Below are 6,564 nucleotides of genomic sequence, written 5' to 3'. Positions count from 1 at the left end.
CTAACGCACAAGCTGCTTTTGAAAGCCCCTCGACAGAATCAAGCCAAGTCTGCAGCGACGCTAAGAGCTCTGATTCTGTCAACGTTTCCAGAGAGAAAAAAATAAAAATAAAAATCTTGCATTGCTGTGTAGAATTGGCTTTGCTTGTAAAGAAAGAGATTATGATTCTAAAGCGTATCTTTGGATTATGGGATTATTTTTTTTAGGCAAGCAGTAAGATTTGTTTTTTTTTTTAAATTTTTATTGAAAAAAAGAAACAACCTTTTTTAAAAATTTGCTATGACTGTTTTGTGCAGCGAATATTTATGACTCCGCTGCCAAATTCATGCAGTTTTGGCTAGGACTTCACACACACTCATCTTCCATAGCAATGCCATTTTCATTTTCATTTCTGCTTATTTTTATTTTCTCTAGGTGAGAAACGCGTGTAATAAAATACACTCGAGGTCAACACCACAAAAGCTAGTCAGCTTTATTTGTTTCTGGGTCGCGTTTCCTGAGTCTTTCATCACCGTAGAAAAACAGGTAAATTGTCTCTTTTTGCAGTAAAACTTGTTAAACTCATTTGCTTCACTGTGAACAGCAACAACGATGAACCTGACTGCCAATTTATGGTGGGCTTGAGTCTTTGGTTGTTTTTTATTTTGATCAGAGTTAGGTCAGATGATTGAAACTTTGATGCTATAATTTTAATCACTTCTATCTTCTGAAAAAAATTCTACAGGTTATTAAAATTGGTGGGTTTCCAGCACAGATCTTACAGGTTGACGTAGAGGCATTATTCTAAACTTGATAATATAGAAGTGAGGGCAGGTTTTTCTTGCATATTGTGTAATAATTATTTGGTTTAAATTGCAGCATTAAGTTAAAACTCACAACTCAACATTAAAGAACTTAAAAACAATGTTTAGAAAACGTGTCTCTTGTTGTTAAATCAACTTCATGAACTTTAATTTCTGAGTTAAAACCAAAATAATTTTCATGTTGACTTAAATTGCATTTTCAAGGCAGCAGGTGGACTTTCATTTTCAAGTTAAGCCAGCATCAAATGTTTTACAGTGTAATGTTTTGAACCCATTCACAGTGAAAAAAACTCACATAAATCATTAGAATATGATATTTATGCTCATAATGACAGGATGTAAAAGTCTGATTATAACTAAAATTGGGGTTTTGATGCAGAACCTTTTTTTTTTCCAGATTTTGTGGTTTTTCTGTCACTAAGCATCGACAGTCGAGTTCACCCCCACGCTGTCATAGAGCCTCTAGGTTTCGTGTTTCTTTGCAGTATTATTTACAAGCCACTATTCTGCTCATTATTTTTACCTTCAGAAAGGTCATTTGTCAAGCCTCTTTTAATTGGGTTATTTTTTTTATGGGACAAGCACAGCCCTCTGGAGAGTATTTCATTTAAAATGTTGATAAGGTCCTGAATGTTCCTGTGTCTGGCTCCTATTACACCAGGGCAATGGTGAGTCTGGAAATATTAGAGCGTAGAAATGAGCATTTTATGCTCTGACGCCTTAGAAATTGACATGTCTTTGATGGGGGAAGGTCTCAATGTGCAGCCTGCTTCATTCTGAACATTTAATGACTGCATATGTGTCCATCTGTGGGGACATTTGTGTGTTTTGTGTTAATGGATTGTTTTTGTGTTCTGATCATTTCATTGGAGACTTCCTTGAGCATAAATGTAAAAAGCACTTATGTTTTCTCCTGCCAACTATTTGCATTGCATTACAGTGCAGGTGCAGTGGCTGGGGTCTGGAACCATGCTAATGAACAACCTTGTTTTAATTAACTTCAAGTTAAAATGGCGTGAAATTGAAAATGATTATTGCCAAAGTAAACATCCCTAATTAGGAAATGAGGAGAGTAAGTAAATTATTTGATAAGTATTGTTTATTTGGAGCTGTGCATCACCTGGTTTGGGTTAAGAGGTAATCTCTCCACACCACAAACTGATTACTTGGTGGCAGACAATTTCATTTAAGTGGAAGAAATTAGTATTATGACTAATTATTTTTACATTTAAGGTTTTGCATATTGTGGTCTTGCTGCTGCTGTATTTCGTACAGAGAAGTGTCATTAACCCAATGATCTCATTGATCACGAGTGAATTTGGTGAGCAGTGACACATTTTAGCAATTTAAAACAGATAATTGATGTTTTTGAGAACAAAAAAAAAATTCTACCAGAATTTTTAGGGAAAACCGAGAATCATTTTTGTGGAAGAGTAAACATTTTGCAAATCATACACGGTTTTTTAAAGAATCTGTTACTTTGTACTTTTGTGTTTTTATGAAACACTTTGAAATGCGGAAAGCTGCTGAACAAATAAAATTTGATTGATTGAAAATTGAAAGTCCACCACTTACTATACTATATATTATTGTTTTTCACTTTTTCACAAAGTTTTCATGAATTTAAAACTGTTTTAAATTTCTGTCCAGAGTAAAATCACATGTTCGTTCACTGAAAAAGATCCCAGCTGTCCATTTAAATTGGAAGAGACCAACTTGTCTCTGTGTGCTTCGACTACAATTACATGTAGACAATCTAAATATCATCTAGTGACTTTTTTTGTTTTTTAATGTCCTTAGCAACTTAAGGACATTAAAAAATATGTTRCTTACCAAGAAGCCATTGATTTTTATTAAACTAGCATGTTGAATAACAAAACGATGTCTTTCTTTGTCAAGGCAACCGTGTCAACACAACACTGCAAAGCTGCTTCTTTTTCTTAAACCTGCATTTTATTAGAAAGTTTTTGGTATTTTCATTTAACGTGGCATAAATAAGTACCTGTGAAAACTGGAAAACTGTGTCCTGATTGTTGTCCAATGACCATTTGACTTACAGGATTCATCAGCAGTTTGGATGCAAAGGAGGATGGGTCGGGTTAAAACCAGTAGAAATTTCTGCATGAGGCCCATCGGAGCAGCCATTACTCATCAAGAAAGGTATTAATGATGCATGTTTTTTTACAAGCCTTCAAAGTCTAATAACAACTAAAAAATGTCTAAACTTATCTCTGGTTGCTTTGCTAGAGGAATCAGACAAAACAACAGAGTTATGCTGGCAACAATGCATAAGTAATGATAATACTACTAATAAATTTTTAAAAACCAAACTACTACTTTGCATAAATGCACACAAGATAAAAGCAGGTTTGAATTGGGTTGAAAATGTGATCCTGAAAAAATGAAGAATCTATAAAATAGATTTATTGTACATTGATCAGCCTCAAGAGTTTAAATGTGTTGATAATCAAAAAAACTGTTTTGTATTTAAAATGTTTTTTCTTTTAATCTTTTAACAGCAGACAGGTAGTAACTTGCTGCTGCATGATAAATGAGTCTGTCAGTTTGCAGACAATTTGATCATGTCTATTGACAAAGTTTAATATCGCCGATCGCATCATGTTCAGTGACGCATGTCCACCCATATGCTCGCTCATTACAGACCAGACTGCCTGTCATTTAAGCCTCCTGAAATGCTGTGACAGCCTGTGGATTTTACTGTACAGACAAAGGATTACTGGTTGGACTTATTTTCATTTATGTGGACATTTCCACAAGAAATGTAGTTTTATAACTCCATGCATATCTATGCAATGACAACATCTGCATTTATCCTGAGGAAAAGTTAAATGGATTATGTTTAAACAGACATTTGTATCAACGTGTATTCCAATAAAAACCAGCATCTTTTTTAACAAACAACCACATTTTGCATAACTTTAGATTTTCTGAAGCCAAGTTCAACATGATAAAGTAAAACTGACTTTGAAGAGTCACTGTAATGATATAGAAGCTCAACACGGAAGAGTTTGGAGCCAGAGGCAGGCTTTATTACCTATTAACTTAGACAGGAGTCGAAGTCTGTCAGATTAAATAAAAAGAAAACTGTACATGAACGCACATGTAGCCCATATGTAAGCTCTTAATTTGCTATTTGATTGCAAATAAGTTGCTAAAAATAACCACAAAACTCCAAAGTTGCAAAAGTAAAAGAAACCAATGTACCTGTGTCCAACTGGAAAATCAAAGCACTATCCTGGCCTCTTCAGAGCAGTTTCTGATCTCATGTCACTTTGGCAACTCGGCCTAAAAAGGTGCACAAAATCCTCCCTGGCTTTTCCCCAAACACTGTGCTGCTTTGTAATTGGTCACACCCTCACCTTGGACAGCTGCAGCTAGGAACAGCATCAATAAATCTAAGCTAACCACAGCTGTGAGCTTTGAGACGTTATGAACTAAACTTACTTTAAAGTGATTACCCTCGATGTAGGGTACAGTTAAAATCAGCTCGTCCACCTGTTGCTCCAGGCGGCTCTGCCTCGTCACGCAGCAGGCTGCCCAGGTGGCTCTGGTCAGCCTCTCTCTGGCTCTGTGGGATGAGCTGAAGAGGGAAACTAACATTCAGGAAGAGGCTCTGTCAGATCCAGCGAATGCAATTTGAACCGTGTTCCCAGATGTTGGCACACAGCACTTTTAGAAGAGTTTGGACCTGCCAGGTAAAATAATTACCTAGAAATGACCAGTCTAATCAGAACCGGCCCAAGGCATAGGCGAGCTAAGCGGCTGCTGCCCACAACACCAAGGGGCCCCAAGACAACTAGACTAGCATTATTGTTGTTTTGATAACACTGAGTAATGCACAAAAAATAGATTAAACTCATCTCTTCCTGCTGTTTTGTATTGCCTGTGTTGGGGAAATATACGATATTAAATATCAACTTGTTTAYTATAAATTCAATGTTTTTCTGTTGACGTTACTTTCAAATAGTCAAAATACCAAATTTCAAAATCCAAATTATAATTTTTTGTTTGCTTCTCCTGTAAGGTTAAAATTAACAGCCGTAATAACATAGCTAGATAGCCGGTATGTCAGATAGCTAGCAGTAGAGTAGCTGAGGAATGATGAAGCATCTGGTGCTGACATGTTGGGACAAGGGGGGCTCAAATGAAAGTATGCTCAGGGCCCCAGAGAGGTTTGGGCTGGCCCTGAGTCTAATAGTTTACTAGTTGGTCAAGCCCCATTACCAATGAAAAACTGGTTTAAGATTTCATGTTCCAAGTCATCTTTTTTTCTTCTTGAATATTGCTGACCATGTTCTTCTGTTTTGGTGTTTTTACAGTTTATCTTTGGGATTATCATCAATTCTCGTGTTTTAAAGTGAAAGCTATGCATGCTAGCCTGGTAAAAGCCAGACGTCTGGGCCTGTGAGGCCACAGTAGCTCAAACTGAAGAGGAAGTTATTGCTGGCTCTGAGAGAAAAGTGTCAAAATAAATAGTGCACTGCATTTTTACGCAGACCAGTAACTGCCCCTGCTGATTACCTCCAACAACAGGCAGGTAACTACAGCCTGGTTTGACCTTTTACCCCCAGCAGAGGCATTGTGGCATTTGTACTGCCTTCTTAAGCATCACTGCAGATAATGTACAGCTTTTGGTGTTATTCCTAGATGGCTTTGGCCCCTTTGAGCAAAATAATGGCTCCTGCCAAGAGGCAAAAGCTGGTTAAGGAAACAGTTTGGGGAGCTGAGTTTTAGCTGCCTACTTGGCCCCCAGATTTCCCAAATCTCTTTCCAAGTGAGCATCTGTGGCATTTTCTGGACAAACAAGTCTGAGCAGTAGAGGGCCCACCTCACAACTTAATGCTTATAGAGTCTTCTGCTAACATGTTGGTGCCAGATAAAATCCCACCCCATCTGGGGTGGAACAGCGTCTAGACAGACCACAACTGGCAGGTGGCTATTCAATTAGATTCAAATGTATTTTATTGATCCCAAAGGGAAACAAAATGTTGTTGTAACTCATATAGTTAAGACAGTGGCGGCTATATTGATGGTTGTTGGCAGGAAAGATCTCTTGGAGCAGTCTATATTACAGCGAATCTGAAGAAGCCTCTGACTGAAGACACTGTTTTCCCAAGACAGTCTCATGAAGAGGATGGTCAGGGTTGCCCATAATTTTCTTTTTTAACTAACTTTTTCATTTTTTATTGTATTGATGTGCAGAAAATATAAATCCTGGTTTTTAGACGAGGACAGAATATGGAGAAAATTGGTTAAATCTTCAGCAACATGTTACCCGAACGGAGAGCCGGCAATCCAGTCACATGTGCAGTACCCCAACTCCACCACACGTTGCGCTATCTGAAAAACTCCAACGGTTTCTGAAAGCGGAGACGTTGTGCTTTCCAGCCAATATCAGGTTATTACAGTAATTCCACTCCCGTCTCATCAGGGAGTGAAATTAATCTGAGGGGCGATCATTTAATAGATGATAAATTGCGAAATAACTTGCTAGATATTGAAAGTTCTGGTTGTTATGGATAAATGGGCAAATATATATTTACTCACAGGACATTTAAAGAACTGCGTTTAATTAAAATAAGCAAAAAATAGAGATTAGAAATTTGTGCATGTGTACATTACATAGTTATCACACAAATCTGTAGGAGAAGGTTCTCACTGGAAGACTGGCATTAGAAAAAACCTTCTGGATATCCATCCATCCATCCATTTTCTTGCACCCTTTTTCCCTCAGTGGGGT

General features: G+C 37.4%; 1 long non-coding RNA gene across 1 annotated transcript in view; it reads left to right on the top strand.

The window, feature by feature from the left end:
* Nucleotides 1-430: 430 nt before the first annotated feature.
* The window catches only part of LOC103460886 (uncharacterized), a 17,983-nt gene continuing 11,849 nt past the window's right edge, over nucleotides 431-6,564 (top strand). Inside the window, exons 1-2 of the long non-coding RNA XR_533011.1 lie at nucleotides 431-525; nucleotides 2,863-2,963. This is a non-coding gene — a long non-coding RNA (uncharacterized LOC103460886). The remainder of the gene's footprint in view (nucleotides 526-2,862; nucleotides 2,964-6,564) is intronic.

Source organism: Poecilia reticulata, linkage group LG2 (genome assembly GCF_000633615.1).
Source record: "Poecilia reticulata strain Guanapo linkage group LG2, Guppy_female_1.0+MT, whole genome shotgun sequence".
Taxonomy (NCBI): Eukaryota; Metazoa; Chordata; class Actinopteri; order Cyprinodontiformes; family Poeciliidae; genus Poecilia; species Poecilia reticulata.
The sequence above is the reverse complement of the archived record's forward strand: the minus strand, read 5'-3'. Positions and strand labels throughout refer to the sequence as shown.